Source organism: Lathyrus oleraceus, chromosome 2, assembly GCF_024323335.1.
Source record: "Lathyrus oleraceus cultivar Zhongwan6 chromosome 2, CAAS_Psat_ZW6_1.0, whole genome shotgun sequence".
NCBI classification, from domain to species: domain Eukaryota; kingdom Viridiplantae; phylum Streptophyta; class Magnoliopsida; order Fabales; family Fabaceae; genus Lathyrus; species Lathyrus oleraceus.
Window position 1 is genome coordinate 191,614,668 of NC_066580.1, and position 18,115 is coordinate 191,632,782.

Consider the following 18,115-nt stretch of genomic DNA (forward strand, 5'->3'; position numbering starts at 1 on the left):
CTAGACAATTGTCTAGTAGAAATCAAGAGACAGACCTTTGAGATCTCCTCGAGCAGTGTGCTGATTTGGGGATTAGACCTCTTTCATGGGTTGTAATCATGTCTCCCCTAAGCATTTCAACTTGGTTAATATGCCATTATTAATTTTCTAACTTCTCAACTACTCCTAACACTGTCGTTTTACATGCCCTCTATGTGTATTTATATTCTTCACAATTCATAATTTCACACTTTTACACTCACTTCCTACACAAACCCATCTTCTCCTTCAAGTTCATCAAGTTCATCAAGTTCATCATCTTCATCAAGTTCATCAAGTTCATCTTTCTTCATCAAGTTCATCATGGATTCTCAATAATAATCTGTCTATAACTACTCTCAGCAAATGAAATCAACGAAACAAACTCCCATTTCTTCTCAACAAACAACTGTTACAACCGGTGTTGTCTCTACCCCAATCTACAGAGAACCACATATTCTGAACTATGAACCTCATATCCACCTTTCCATTCCATTTGAAAAGCTTGAAGTCATGTGTGAATCGCTGGTAGACTTTGACAACATGAAGCGAAATGGAATAGACTTTATTGAGGAACTTAGAATGCAAGGGTGGGAAACTTATTTCCAAAGGCTCTGAACGATGACCAGGTTCAACAACAAAAGTGTTTAAGATTGATTCTCATCAGTAATAACATTATTGGAATGAAAAGTTGTTCAAAAGCCACACTAAGGTATGTTTAAACTCCTTCTTTTTATCTAGGCAACTTTTTTGAATGAGATATTATATAATTTAGTCTATGTATCTATCTCCTTGATGCATAACTATCTTAGAAGATATATCTGCATAAGAGTTTTCAGAACAATTGGAAAATATTCTTTTATATCCTTGTTCTTATTCTTTATTCAAAACCAAGTATTGTGGGCTCAAAATGTTTGATCAGAAAATTATTGTTGTTCAAATCAACTCTTTAATGAGTTTTTTTGCTTGTCTTACCCTTTGTTTTTTAAAGACTTAAATCTTGTATAAGAAAGGTTTTATGATCTTATTTAAGAGCTTGATTCTGAATATGGAGTATCAAAGACTAATTCTAATCAGAAGTAACTTCATCAAAGTCTTGAACAGACTCTGATGTCACGTGGCCTCTGAAAAACATCAGACTCTGACACTCAGAAAAAGAGTAAGGATTACTTGTAACTATTTATAAAAATCTACGTGTCTAAAATTTGTTATGCTAGCTGTGAATCTATTTGGGAAGAATTTGTAGAGTAGTAATGATTTACTCCTTGGATTCTCTGTGGCCTCTCTCTCTCTCTCTTGTCATTTCGTACTTTATCTTTGTACTTTTTTATCTTAATTGTTAGTTTTCCAAAAGATTTTCTGTGATTTGTCTTTTCAAAATCTAGTTGTCTTAAATCTCACTCTCTCTCGGTTTTGCCTTTTCATTCCCTGTTTAAACTGACCTATCTCAGTTTAAGTTTTTCATTCGGGTTTTACAACTTGTCACTCAAACCTGGTTGACAGTTCTGTAACCTTTCCCTGGTTTTCAAAAGATACTATCTCTCGTTCCTGTCCTAACCTGAGATGAACTCTAGCTCAAACCATGGCGTGAAAAACCAACTAGAGAGCATCAATGAAAGGCTAGTCATCCTTAAAGAATTGGGAGACTTTGATTATTATCTTCTGCTTCTCCTTCACTTAGGAATAAGAGTGAAATTTCATCAAGTAATCTTCAACCTCCTGAATATAACACTGCCTCTCCTTGAGAGAAAGTGGTTCTTCATTCCTTTTGAACGAGTTCTGGGTGAACTCGTCTCTCTGCAAGGAACGGTTGTAAATTTGGATGATGTTTCATTTAAACTTGTGATGAAGAGTTGTTAGTAAAGATTATGATGTTTTGTAAGGACATCCCAACTCCCTCTTCCTTCACTCAAGCTTTGGCAGTCTTCAGAACCTGCCTTAGTTTTTCTTTTTTCTTTCTTTCCCTCGTGTCAAACTCTTTCCAGATACTGTAATAATTTTATCTCTTGAGATCCAATGCTTCGTGTAAGCTATTGTATCGAAAACTACCTTTTTTCAAGACTGGATCATTCTTGTTCTTCTTGTTTTGAGTATTTTTTTCTTAAGACTTGTATGTTCAAATTCTTAAGTAAATTTGATGTATTCTTTCTTAGCCTCTGGTTGTATAACCAAAGCAATTGATGTGGTTAATTGTATGTATCAGCTGAATCAAATGAAAAAGAAATATCAAGTTAAGAGTGTTGTGTTTTTCTTTCTGATTTCTGAACTTCTTAAAATCAGTTTGCAATAAAGGAAATAATTATGACTAAAAGATGGTATGCAAATTAAAAAGGTAAAAGAAATTCATTGAACCAAAAGAATGATTACAAAAAGATGTTTATAGGATTAATCCTTATAAACCATAGGTCTCCAAGCATAGAAAAAGTTTCCCCAATCTAAATCCACTTCCTCTTCTTCATCTGAATCGAAATGAAACACTTCTCCTAATATTCTTCTCCTCTTGGACTTATTCTTCTTATTACTAATTTCCTTTCATGGCTTCAGTGTCTGAAGAAGAGAGGTTAAAGGAATTCCTTCAGAGGGTCTGGCCTTCTGATCAAAATTTGCTTTAGACACCAGAGGAGCCTTTGAAAAAATAGGAGTAGTAAATTGTTCAGAAGTTGTATTCATCTTGAACCAGATGTATGTTGAGTGAATATGGATTTATGAGTTAGCCTGAATATGTGCTTTTATAAGAAAATTTCTAGAAGATCAAATACTTTGTGTGTTTAAGTTTCTGATCTTTGAAATTCTAAAGGTCAATCACTAATTAAGTATGACATACTAGATCATAATTACTCATTGGAAACTGAAACGATTGTGATTTATCATAATAAGTAAAGAATTTATTTGGTTAATTATCTTTACTTTCATATTGTTGAAAAAGCGTTAAATTGTTTTAAATTGTCTTCTTCTTGAAAAAGTTTTAATAGTTTCAAAATTTTCAGTTGGTGTTAGAACTATTAGATTGTTTCAAATATTTCAGTGTTTTAAACTCTTTCAAAATCCTGTGCATTTAATATGTTTTAAATTTCTTTCCCCTATTTTATTGTTCTTCTATTTATTTTTAAATCTTTTCGATAATGACAAAGAGGGAGAAAATGCATAGAGTATTTAAGAAGAGACTGAAGCATCAGAACTTGAACATAGCAGTTTCTGCCAAAACAGCTTCTGATTTATAAGCTTTATATTATTTATATTTTTGAGTAATTTATCTTATTAACCTTAAATGGATAATTTTAATTAAACAAAGGCAAAGATTTAAGGAAATCTTACAAACCTTTCCTTAATGAACTATTAGACTAAAGTAAGAGCTTACAAACCTCAACCTAAGACTTGTCAAACTCAGGGGGAGCTTGAAAACCTCAGACCCTGATGTAAGAATTTGTTGATTAAAATTATAGGACTCAACTAACATATATAAGGAGCTAAGTGGATCTTACAAACCTCGTCTTAATGGACTATCAGCCTTAGAGGAAGCTTACAAACCTCATCTTAATGGATTGTCTAACTTAGGGGGAGCTTACAAACCTCAGACTCTAATGTTAGAATGTGTTAATTAAATCATCAACCATTATTCTTAAATACATTTGTTTGTCATCATCAAAAGGGGGAGATTATTTGAAGAGATTTATTCATGCCCTTAAAATGTTTTGATGACAACAAAGTATTTAAAGAACAATATGGTTTACTAATGGTTGTTCTAGTGTGCAGGATGAAAACACATTAACCTTGGTATAAATCAACTTAATCACTCAGAAGAATCATTAAAGAGAAGAAAGGTTGTTATGGATCTAAAGGATCATAACCAAAGCCTCCAGACTCTAAAGAGCCAACTCAAGTCTTTCAGATGGTCAACCTTATTCAAAGATTAAAAAGGCTTTGAAGATGGGAGTAGTTTGAAGCAAGCAGACTCTGTCATAAGAAATGACTTTGAAAGGCTTCATCCAGATTAGTTATGCTAAGGACTCTGATATAAGGCAAGCCAAGAGCCTGTGAACCCAAGACTCTGAAGTCTCATTTCCACTAGGTTCTGAAGACATACTTTAACTTTTGATCATGCTTTAACTAATTCTATAAAAAATCTCTGATTCAGGAAGTTAAGTATAAAGATAACAGTGACTCATATCAAGCTTCAACAAACGTCTACAAGAAGTCTCCAGACAGAAGTTATCTACAGAAGATCATATGACAATGGTACACTACATTATGTCAAATCATGAAAAAATAATGTTGCGAGGATCTAATCTTTTCAACTGTTCTGAACTTTACTCTTCTCCTCTCAACATCTTTATACTAGCTGAGTTCATATTACACTTCACGTGATCTAGCTAAAGACCTTCAACAGCTACTTGTATCATGGGTAATTTTGATCTTCAACGAATTTATTCTCAACATTTATATAAGAAGAAGATTGAAAAAATTCAAAGTTTCTGTTCTGACCAAGAATGTATGGGGTTGGAGAATACATGATTGTGTTCATAATATAGGTTGAGAGAGAGATTGTGTTATACAGAAAACATAGACAAAATAAACACACACTAAATAGAAAACATAACCACAAAGGTTAAGTGTGTGAGAGTGGAGTGAAAATGATCAAGAAGATTAACAAAACAGAAATGCACAACAAAGAAGAAAATTTATGCATGAAGAGAAGAAGATTGAAAACTTCAATCTTCCAAACTAGGAAGCAATCAACATATATTCTGCTTAAAAGTGTATAACCTTTATGTATCTGCTTAGCTAAGAACCACACATATAAACACAAGGTTAATACCATACTCTTTTGTTAAGAGAATCTGAAGCTCTAGCCACTATGCTCAAAGTAAATCTTTTTTATTAGATTGAAAAAAGAAGTCTCTTACTGAGTGATTGAGCAAAGAAGTATCTTTCTAGATAGATTGGGCATTGAAGTCTCGTGTTTGTGGGTAGAACATAAGTCTCTTTAAATGATTGATTAAGCAGTAAACTCTTATGTCTATGGGCAGAGTAGGAAGTCCTAAATAGGTTGTTCAAGCATTGAAGTATCGTGCTTAAGAGAAAAGTGGAAGTATCTTTATGTGGGATTGAGCAAGTAGTTCTGAACGGGTTGTTCAGCAAATTGTGTCTCTTGCTTGAGGGCTTAAGCATAAGTCTTTTTCTAGTTTGATTGAGAAAATAGTAATATGGTTGATTATAGTTAAAATCTCTTGTGCTGCAAGTGGGTTGGACTACTCTTTGTTTGAGAGGAACCAAAATATATTGTATGTCTCTTTATTTACTTCTGCATTTATATTCTGTTGTGCAACAAACTCTGAAGTTTGACTCTAATCTGATTTCGACTCTTACTTGGATCAGAATCTGAGCTTGACATCTTAGGTTCTGAACAGGTTTAAGAAAATAAAGTAAATTTCCACATACACAATTCAACCCCTCTTCGTATGTATAGTTTTCTCACCTTCAGAAGGAACGCCTTCAACTGCCACGCGACTACCACCTATTGCATGATTATCCACCACCAATCTTTATAAATACCAGTCTCATTTTTTCCTCTTCATTGCTTCCAACTTCAAACATTCGCATAGAATCATTTTTTTTCAAAATCTTTAGAAACAAAAATAATGGATGCTTTTACATCGACTTCAACACCATCCACTAGCAAAAATCCATTTGCATTTGTGATTCCAGCATCAGAGGAAGAGAAAACCTTTGTCTGGGTCAAACAGGTACTAATTCTGTTTTCTGCTTTTGATAAACTCCTTTCATTTCTATGCCCATTCCCATTTCTAAATCACAACCTAAGAAAGTTAAAGATTTATTTCCTTGTTATCCCATTACCATTCCTTTTGTGTTCGAAGAATGCGCTCCCAACCTGAACTTATGGAGACGCCTACACACAATTTTCAATCAGCACCCACACCATAAAATAAGGATTACCTTGCATGGCTCGACAAAGTTAAAAGGAAAAGGAAAGAACAATGGGAAAACATAGGTATTTTTGAGGTAATTCAACTGTCTAGAACTGGACCTAAGTATAATTCTACTATGTTGCTTTCTTCGATCTTCTTTTGATAAGGTTTGACAAACATATTCCATCTTTCTTGTCGGATGCTTATACCTACTTTGTTCGACATATAAGCTATCACTGGGCTTTAACCCACGGGTGAAACCTTCACCCCTACATTGGAAACCCTTAATGAATTTGCCTTTGGTTGATACAACCTCAAAAATTAAATTACTGGCCATCATGACACCACCGTAGAATAGGTCTCCAACCAAGAGCATGTTGCTTTTATAACCCTTTGGCTTTCCTACTACTTCTTTTGCCCAAGTTCCTTACAAATAACTAAATAATGCGTTCCTTTAGCGATTAAATTCCATGAGGATCGAAAGATATCTCTTGGCAAGTTACTTCTAGCCACCCTATATCAATCATTAGGTACTGCTTCTCATTAGATGAAACACCTCCTTGAGACCAGTAAAAATTACCTCCTTTCTGGACCCCTATGGCTCTTACAACTTTGTTTGAATGTTATGTATGAACTAAGATTACAAATAACCATTTTGAAGGCTCTGACGGTAGAAACTGATGTTAGGAGTATCGAAGGCACTCGACTTGCCTTAGTCACCCACAAGATATTCCTTCACAGATAACACTCATGAAGTACATCAAAGTGTTGTCCTTAGTTGGTTCTAAAACAGGTTCCCTAGTGTCACCCCTTTTGTTGCTGCAACTTTGAATGCTGTTTGGGCAACTTTTTTAACCCATACATTCCTATCTACTCGTATCGAGACACCTTTAGATGGTTTTGGGTTTATTAGTTATCATCCTTACTTAGTGGCAAGACAATTTGATTTTAGCCAAATGTTTCCAAAATCTCTCTACACCTGGGAGAATGATATATGTTGGTCGGAGAGAAATTTTTTTACTCAGGAGTATAGATATTGCATGCAATTCCAACATCAACAAGTTCCCGAACTTCCCATATTCCACTTTCAACATTCCTTCTACTCCATAGTGAAGTTTGAGAATTGGTGGTCGAAATACTTCTAGGGCATCTTTTTTGAAGATTTTTTTTGCAAAAGAGTGACGACTGGCTTTTCCAACTTGCAAGAATACCTTGTGAAAAAATCGGGTACACATTAACCAATTTTGACTCCTTTCTATTCATCTCTTCGACCTCTCATATGTTTTCTTGTAGGCGAAACCGATGCTAAAGGCCCGTCCAATGCTAATGAGGTCTAAGAAAACGAAGACAACTAGAAGAAAAAGGTAAGTCTTTTCTCTGGCTTGTGCATAAGTAAATCTCAAAATGATTTTAACACATCATTTTATTTTGAGTAAAAAACATGGTCAAAGTTCCCAAACAACCACCAAACTCAAGAAGAAGAAGAACAAAACCACAAAGGTTGCACCGAGACAGGGATGTACACATGATTTTCTTAAAATTTGATTTGGACAGTAAAAGTAACCACTCAAACCTTTCAGGCTATGCCGGAACCAACAAAGAACTTAGTCGAGGTCGAGAGCTCAAACGACAGTGTAAAGACTCAGTTCTTTTCGAATCCTATACCCAAGCCCTCTCCTAAGTAAGGTGTCAGTAAGAGAAAAGGCATCGGTCGAAAGACAAATCCTTCGAAAGAAAAACCAACTTTGATTGTTGGTCCTGTTGATAATGAGGGTAAAGACTTGGCCAATTATTTTAAGGATAAACGAGGAAAGCAACCAAAAGGCCTCTAAATCAAAGAGAAAGAGACGAAGTAACCTGAGGTATTACTTGCATTTCTCATTTATCATTCTACCCAACGCAACCAACCATTCCTCTTTCTCAAGAACGACCACAGTTGAATGATAAAGTGGTAGAGAAATTAAAAGGTATTAAATGTTTGACTCCCATTTACTCTCCCATTCATTAGTTGAATCCCATTGAGTCTCGTATAACATATGTCCATCTAGATATCAAGAAAACTGGTGAGGATGCAGACACTTCCAAAGAGCCAAATATTGAGGTGGATGACGAAGTCAACAAATTAACTCCTCATCGGATCAAAGAATTCAAGGATACACTAGCCTCTGTTTGTGATGATTTTTCCAGGATAATCCATAAACTGCAAAGTGCTTCAATAAAGTGGACGAAGAACAAGGAAAACCTGGTGTAAAAAATATTCCACCAGAGGGGGGTAGACAAAATAATGTTGTCAAAGGGAATCAGACTCAACCCATCATCCAAGATTCTTCCAAAATAAATTCCCTTATTCAAGAAGAAATCTTGGCCATCAAAACAAAAAAATCATACAGGGGCCTTAAGGAGGCTTCAGAAATTGCACAAGCTTTCTACTAAGATCTTCAAATTCGTATAATGCTTCTTTGGCTGATGTAAGTGAAGGCTCTGTGAACCTCCTGATCCAACAAATCAAAGCCAACATCTTTGAAATTGACATCCTCAATGCTATCAAAGAAGAAGCTCAACTTGGTACTGGCATTCAAAAGTTGCTGACTGAAATCAACATGCAAAAAATCCCATATTCGATGGTTCAGTTTTTGTAACAGTTTGAAGCTTACTTCGATCGGGTTTATAGAGACATAAACCTTAAAAGAACATATAATTCTCAACTCCAACATAAAATAGGAGAAATGACTTAGGCGTGGTATCTAAGTGGAGCATTTGAAAAAGAGGCTGATAGACTCGAGACCCAACTTCAAGAATATTTGGACAAAAAGGCTTCCTTCAATGATCGAATTTCAAGTTGTCGTGCTTGAATTGTTAAATTGAACAAAGAGATTGAAAATATGGAAAAGAAAAAAGCCGAGCTTGAATAGGAAAAATCATTACCCACCAGAGAGACTATTGATCAAGAAGCTATCAGAGGCGTCGAACATGGTGAAGTTTCTCTTCAAATGGGGAATAAGGTTAATATCTTAGAAGAAGCTAGTGATTTACTGAACACCAAACTTGCATTTTTCAAGGCCAAACTCATAGATTTTAAATCTTGATTTCCTATTTAGGTATGTTCTGAACTTTAACTTATTGGGTTGTAATTTTTCTTGTAATGACTTCCATTTTAGAGTCCTTTGAACACCATTTTGGTTTATTTTAAACATTTGATTACTACTCCATCAAAATTTGAATTCCCTGAAGTATAGGTTTATATCTTTTCAAATATTTACCGTTTACTCTTAGGATTTGACGATCAGATGATAGTTCTTCCATTCTGTAAGCGTTATTCAAAAATGCTTGAAGGATACGAAATGGGCCCTCCCAATTGGGTGACCATTTGCCTTAGGTTCTGCCTTTTCGATCCATGAGCAGGATGACTTTCCTTACACGATCACATGGCGAGAAAGTTTTTTTTAACCTTCTTATTATATGCCTTAGCTACTCTCTTTTTGCCTTATTAATGCATCTAAAGCAGATAATATTTCTTCATCTAAATCGAATAGTTCATCTAACATCATGCTCCAATACTGTTTGGATGGTATTTCATCTTGTCTTTGAATTCTAGTCGACTGTAGATATATTTCGACAGGAAGGACAACGTCATGTCCATATGTTAATCTAAACGAAATGGAATTTTTTCCACCTTCGGGGATGTTTGACACACCCATCACACCTGGTCTAATGTCTTATGTCATTTCTTTGTATTTTTACCAACATGAATTTTTATTAGACCAATTATGACCTTATTGACTACCTTGAAATGACCATTTTCTTGAGCATAGCATGGAGTAGATGTTAACAACTTAATCCCTACTTCAGAAGAAAATTCCTGCATTTTTTACCAGTAAATATTGACCCCTATTTAGTCATTATGGTCTCAAGAATTCCAAATTTTTGAATAATATGGCTTTGGATAAAATATATCACCGCCTCTTGGTCGACATTGACTAATGGTATCGCTTCTACCCACATAGTAAAATAATTTATGCCAACTAGAATATACCATTGATCTTTATATGATGTTGGTCGAATTTCACCAACCAATTCTAAATCCCAACCTCTAAATGGCCAAGGTTTTATAATTGAATACAATTCGCTTGCAGAGACATGTTGAATGTTTGCATGTCTCTGGGACTCTTGGCATCTTTTGGCAAATTCGATACAAACTTTTAGAATTGTGGACCAATAAACTCCTTGTCGGAACAAAAGCCATTTCATTTTGTGGCCCGTTTAGTAAGCACCACAGGAACCACTATGAACACTAGATATTACTAAGTATGCCTCGTTTTCGCTAAGGCATTTGCGCAAGACACCCTCATGAGTCTTTTTGAATAATTTGTTCCCAATGATGATATAGTTTAAAGCCCCATACTTGATTTTTAAATCAGTTGATCCTATTGGATTTTCTAAATATTCAATTAACAATTTTTGCCAATCAGAATTCGACATTTTGTAAATGGCAAAGATTTCATAATTTTTCAAGATCTATTTGTAGTCCTTCTGCCCTCCCAAAATTTTCCATGGACAAATTCAAAGAGGACAGACTGGTCGAAATTATTTTATCTTGAACCTTAATCAATTCTTCTAATGTTTCCTTTGACACCTTATACCCTGAGGCAATCTGTGGCAGATCGTTAGCCTCTTGATTTTCCAATCGAGGCACATGTTGGATGTCCACAAAATCGAACCGCTTAATTAGCCGATTCACGGTGATAAATTACATTATCAAAGAGTATCATACTACATAAGCCGGTTTTTTTTCAAAATATCGGACTCAAACACAGTCTTTACTTTCATCTTCCCAACCAGTTGTTGGGATCCCAAACACTCCCTCATCCCTCATGCTTTCTCTGAACCATATGAATCCATGGGTAGGGTGAAGTTTCAAAGAGCATAATGCTTCTTCTAAAGGCAAATACTCTGACCTTGTAGCAGTACAAGATGCAACATTTTCCAGGTTTATGTCGAAATTTCTTTTTGTCAACATGGTTTATCTCTGCCAAATAGTAGCTCTGATCGACCTCTATATTTTTTACAATCCCATCATTTTTCCATATCGAAACTCTTTGGTGAAGTGATAATGGTATCGCTCCGATGCCATGGGTCAATTCACTCCCCAAGAGTAAGCTATAATTAGCCCTGTAGGATATGGCAATGAAAACATTGGGCCTGGTTATCAAACCAATTGTTAAATCAACTTGAATCACCCCTAAAGTGTGTCCAGTTTTGCCCTCATAATTTGACAAAACCATGTTGCGTGGTCTTAAACTTCTATCATGTTTTCCGATCCTTTTCAAAGAAAATGAGGCATCATGTTGATTGATGCGCCTCTGTCAATCAACACTTTGTTGATTCCAGTATTTTTGAATTTTTCCCTTATGAATAAGGGTTTCAGATGGCTTTTCATGCCTTCGTCTGGCCTTTCTAAGAAAACACCTTATTCCTCTACACATCCATTATTCATGACATAATAATAAACTAGCATATGCTTGGCCATTTCTTGTTTATCGCACTTGTCAGATTCCTCAACTTTTGTAGGGCAATCATACTCGACTGGGAGTACCGACACTATATTGCAAATCATGTCGAAATCAAGTTCCGATCATAAATAAAAATTATCAATGACCATATCATCATTCATAGGTGGTGCTTCTTTTAATGCTTTCCATTTTTCTTTTGTTGGCCTAGGGGAAATAATTGTCTTTCGACTAGCTTCTTGGCCTTGTCAGTGACAGGATTAGGTTGTGGTATGTTGGTACCTGATTCTGCAATTTCTATTTCTGCCTTTTTCTTTTTGTGGAACCTCCTCCATTGGGTTCGAGACTCGGGATTTTTTCCTTTATAATTGCAAGGCCCATAGGATTGTTTCGACACTCGAAAATTCTCTCGATATGCCAATGATGAGCCTCTTCCCATCTTGAAACTTTTCTACTTTTGGTGGCTAGTTCCCTCTATTCCCATATGTCACATCCATTTTCCATGAGGAGCATTGGATGTTGGGACATAAGTGTTTGGTTTGTTCCTCAGGTGAGTCGGGAACTTATGTTGTTGCTTTTTTTAGGGCGCACCCCTTTTGTTGAAAAAAAATGGGGGTTTATTATTCCCCCACTACCCTTTTTGCTTAGTATTTATACATTCTCTAAATCCTTAGTAGCTTTTTTTGTAAAAAAATGGCATTGTATCTTGGACTCAGCTTTACTTTAGGATCCTTGAGTTTAAAGCGATTAAGGAAGTCAATCAGCTCCTCTTGGGCCCTGGGGTAAACTACCTTCATTTTCTCCTCACTATTCTCGCCAATTTCCGCTTCAATTTCCATATCAAGGTCTTCAGTAACCTTGATCATATTGATCTCGACTGGTTCGACATAGTTGGCTTCAATCTACAATGGGTCAGAGTCAATTTTCATTGGTACCTTTCCTTTGTCAGTGAATTTCAGTCTTCCTTCCTTTGAAGCATTTTGGACAAGATCCCTAAAAATAAAACATTGGGAAGTTTTATGACCCAAAAAGTTATGGTATTTGCAAAAAACCTATTTTCTTCCTTTGCTATGATGGTAGTATTTTTGCGCCTTGTGGTACCAAAATTTGGTCATCAGTAACCAGCAAGTCAAAAATTTCGTCACATTTGGTTACGTCAAAGGTGTAAGTTTTCTTTGGGAATTTATCATTGTTTTTTGGTTCGACAAGGTTCTTCCCATTCACTGGTCCTAGCTTTAACTCAGCCAAGTTAACTTCGTTCTCCTCGACATAATTGTATTCGACGTCGGACCCTGGGTCATTCTCGTCTATATCAATATAAGCTACCTTTTATTTTTTGTTTCTATTTGCCCTAGCCTTTTCTGCCTTTAGAAGTTCGACTTGTCGAACTCTATTTTCTAGTTAGGGCATATCCCTCAGATATTTGGTGTCCAATTTCATCCTGATGGAATAATCTAAGCCCCTCACAATCATCTCGACTAGTTCATGTTCCGACACTTGGGTGAAGCACTTAGAATTCAGCTGTCAAAAAATGTTGAGGTAATCATCGATTAGTTCAGCGAGTTTCGCTTCACACTTGCCAATTCTTTCAGGATAATCTTAGATTTCCCCATGTAGAACTGTTCGTGAAATAATCATTAAAACCGAGTCCAATCATTTATAGAGTGTGCATGGAGTGTTGTAAACCATGTGAAGGAATTTTTTGTGAGAGAATTAGGGAAATATATCATCCTTAAATTCTTTTTGCTTGCTATATCCCCCGCTTCAGTCCAATATCGAGTGATATGTTTGACTATGGAGTCATTAGTATCACCAACAAATTTGGTGTACTTAGGGACTTTCTAACCCCTCGGGAGTTCTGTTTGTAGTACATATTCCGATAGAGGGGAAGTAGAATTGGTCCTATGCAGGCCTACATTCAAACAATTATGTCCCATGATCCTTTCAACCATGGCTACAAGGTTATTTTGTCCTGCCATATTTTCTTGTTGGACTTGATGGACTATTTGCCCAGCATCCTGATTTCTGTTAACCAACAAAACTGTTGAATTCCATTGTTCGAAACCCACATGTATCTGTTATTCAACAACTTGAGGCACAAACTGTTGACCTTGGTTCACAATGTTTTCCTTATTGATTATTCCTACATTCTAATCTGGACTAATCATATGGGGTCGAATTTGAACCTGGGGAGCACCAAATTAATTAGCGATTCAAGACATTTGAGTCTCTAACTATTCATAACTATGATTCCTACTCTGAATCAAAGGGTTAAACAAATTTCCTATTTTTTGGATGAGCATGTTAACCGTTTCATGGTTACTCTTGTCCATTTGTTATCTCATAACCATCATAGAATTTGTGGTTACTAGTGGCATCACTGGAGGGAGGAATCCTACCCCTAGTTGTGACTGCATATTTTGACAGGGATTGATTATAGCACACCATAATGCCAAATTAGGATTAAATGGCGACAACAAACTTGTGTTATCACCAAAAGTTGACGTATTCGAGTGCAAACTCGCCATCATCGTTATTGGTATACCATAAGGTTCCTCTCGATTAAACATATGCAATGTTAAACTTGGGACATATGGTCTAAAGTGGCTTGCCATAGATTGTGTAACCCCTGGTGTTGTGTGGATACTCGACGCTATTGACGAGGGAATTATTACCCCATCTTGCATAATCGAAGGTGTAACTGTCGTACTTGTTATGGAGGTGCTTGCTCCATTCAAAGGTGAAATGACCATGCCTCCGGTCGTAGAACCGGGTGGTCATTCTTCATTAGTATTGGTATTTCTGGGATTGGCCATTCTAATATATCTTCTTATTGTTGGAACGAGAACTTCCTTATTGGTTATTTTACCACTTCTCAATCTCAAACACACAAGGCATTGGAAAGTTTAATGAATGAAGAACTTTTCGTAGACAAATGTCTTAGTGAGTAAAGGAAAAAACAAAAATTTCGCACAAAAATGGATCCCATTGGGCGTGCCAATTTGTTTACCGTGAAATTTGATAAACAAAGACAAGTTTGATTTTACTTAAGGGATTAAACTCGAAAATATCCCGGGACAAATTTGTGCAAAAATTATATGTTTCGAAATATTTTGGCAATGAATGTCAAGAACATTGAATGAAAAAATAATGCAGTAAAGTGAATGGGTGAAAAGGAAAAGTTAAAGGAAAAAGTTAACTTTATAAATGAAACGCAAATACATACATTGAAAACTCGTTTCTCACTTTCACAATTGGATACTTTGAGTGTGTAATGCATAAAGTTACAGATCCCTAAAACTATAAACAAACACTACTTATATACTAGTCATAATTGTAAGACCCCAATTTTGATCCTAAGATCCCTCATTCAATTTCATCATATGCATTAGCATTGGGATCATACCTTGGCATCCTCCTTACCCCTCTTTCATTGGGTTTGTTTTGGGAGAGATCACCAATCACTATATGATTGTATCATACTTGTAAGTTATCATTTTACTAACCAAAATATCAAAAATATGTCTTTGCACTTGCCTAACTCTTTTATAGGTAGGGCATGATCCCATTGATTTATCAAGTTCATATCTAGGGTTTGAGACCCTCATGACAAAGAGCACAACCATGAATTGATCCAAGGATGGTTACAAGTATCATATATGAGTCCCAATTATTCCTACATATCATATTGATCAAGTATTCTTCAAGGGCTTGATGGTGATTTGCCTTGGAAACCCTAGTTTGACTGGGTATCTTAAGTAACTTCTCCAACAAGCTATCTCATCAAATGATCAAGTTTCTCAAGGTACACTTCAAATTTCATCATATCATGCCTATATGATCTAACATGAACCAAGAAAGTCCAAAGAATTGAAGGTTAGCAAGTTGGTTGATGGTGGTTGGCCAGATGAATTCATCTGATCAAAACTGGGTGTCCCTAGACCCTATCTCCTAAACTTTTCACCATATGAAAATTATTCCAAGATAAACTTTACTCTAAATGACATTACAAACAACTTTCATGTTGATACCTAGAGCTAGTTTTGCTTGGAAAATCATTTTCTATGTTGAAACATTATAGGTCATTTTGTCTAAACCCTAATTTGAAAGTCAACTTCCCAAGGCCATAACTTGCTCAATTTTTATGAGATGAAAAATTTCCAAGTTTAAAAATCAAATTCAATATGTCTACTTCAACTTTTATGTTTGGAGTGGGAGATAATTCAAATTTTATGAGCATGTGATATGAGGTTACATTATAGGTCATTTTTTACCTATACCATTGAACAAGTGATTTTTCCAAACTTCAAAAATGTATAAATCTATCATTATAAATCCAAATTAAATTAAATTGGTGACTATTATGAATGTCTTTGAAAGACCTACAACTTTGATGAAGACACTTTTCTCATTTGAAGCTCACACAAAAAGTTAAGTAAGGTGGAACATTGAGATATATGGCTTGACACTTAGAAATTTTTTCAACATGTTGAAATTTCCAAACGTCCACCTCCAAATTCACCATGTTCCAAGCTCCAAATAAAAAAATGTTCAACATCAAACTTGTTCCCCTTGATCCAAGCTTTCCAAAGAACCCAAGTTGATGCATTTTGGATAAAGATTGTTAGGTATGTGCATGGCTTTAACAGGGCTGCATCATTGGAAAGAATCAAATATACAAACTTCAGTTCACATTGCCTTGCCATTCAAGCTTCATTCAAACTTCAACATGATTGATTTTGGACCTTTATGAATTGCATCATGGCCCTGTACATGCCCGTGCACTCGTGCCATTCACATTCCCAATTTTGGACAGATTTTGAAGTGTGCAAATATTATTCCCTTTGGCTATAAATAGAAGGCTTATGAGTTCATTTGAATCAGACCTTGCGTGCCAGCTTTGCTCCCCCATTCAAACCCTCTCATTCTAAAGGAAAACCTGAGAAATTTCAATTTGAAATTTGAGTTTGAATCTCAATTGTTGGAGATTCAAGAACTTCAGGATCCACATCCTTGCAACCTCTCCAATCACTTCCTGCTAGCTTCTCAAGTGTGATCAGATCGTGTTTGAAGCAAGCAAGATCAAGTTTTGCATAACATTGAAGGTAATTTTCAGAAAACTTCATCTCTTCGATTCTCACTCAATTCTACTCAATTCTCTTGGATCTTTGATTGTCTGAAGTCCTACCAATGTAGGCAAGAAGATATAGTTTTAGAGGTAAAATCGAAGCAACTCAGTTGATACACCTCAAAATTCAACTCCTCATATCTTTCTATATATGTGGAGTTAGTTAAAATTAAGGTCAAATTCGTGCTCCACGCCATTTTTTCTTTCAGATCATGTCCTCCTTTTTTATTCAGGTGATGGTTGAGGGTGGACCAGTCCGGTGAGGTCCACCGGAGAAGAAGATCGGAGTTACAGCTCCGACCATGTGTTGGCACGTCTCAGACCATAATATCCTTGCAAAATGTTTTAATCTCGTGCGTTGGTTTTAAATACCATCCCTGCAGCGCATTAACTAGTGTCCATTGTGGAACGCGCTCTGAGGACCACTTGATCTGCCACCTCAATTAATGAGGGAGATCAAGTGGTCCATGTTTTTTGGTATTTTCTGAATTTCATTTTAATTAGTTTATTTTCATTCATTCATATTAATTTTAATATTGATCCAAAAAATATGAGAGTTTCACCAAAAAAATTCAAATAATTTCCTCTTTCATATTTTGAATTAAAATTAATTTTTGGATCATTATTAAGATTTTTCATGATTTAATTGATTTTGTGATTGTTTTTAATTGTTTAAAAATACTTTTAAGTCTTTAAAAAATTTTGAAAAATTTTCTCCAAGGTCCTTTGACCTTGTTTGACCTATGATAAATCTCATGGCCATTTCTTTGGTGTTTTGATGAGGTTTTAGGAATTTGACAAACCATATCTAATTTAAATGTACTATTTTAGTATTTTTAAATTGAATAAATTCAATTAATTGTGTTGACCATTTGTGATGACTTGTTTGAGTTTGACTCTTGTTGTTGGGCCTTGGTCAAGGCTGATTTGACTTTGTCAAGTTAACATCATTGGATTTAGGGGATTGATGGAATATACATTCCATCTCCCAAAATGAATGAATGATATTAATTTGGTAAAAGTCCTCCTTTGACCAATTTGAGTTTTGATCCATTTCCCTCCCTCTTCATCTCATTCCTCTTCTTTATACATTCATCTCATTTGGTCTATGATATCTCAAAATCCTAAGGCTAGTTGATTGAAAAATCAACATAAGTATGGATGAGATTAGGCCACCTCTTTTGCATATTCTTTTTGTGTGTGGTATGTTTCATGAGCATAGTCCATTATACTATGTCTCTAACTTGCATTAACACCAAAATTCTATTGCCTGACCTCAAATAGTTGTGACTTCTACATAAGTCCAATTACGATTGCTTAATATAGCGCTAAATTTGTGAAACAAAAGGCATAGCATTCTAGTTAGTGAGATTGTAAGTCTCCCCTCTTTCATGGTATTGTGTGGAAACTTGACCTTTTTTCCTTCCTTTGGAAGATGTCTTGGTTCAAGGGTCCATGCTTGTGATAAGTGGGTTCAGTGTTCTCCAAATAATGACTAAGAGATAAAAAGCAAAATCAAAACAATACTAACTTCT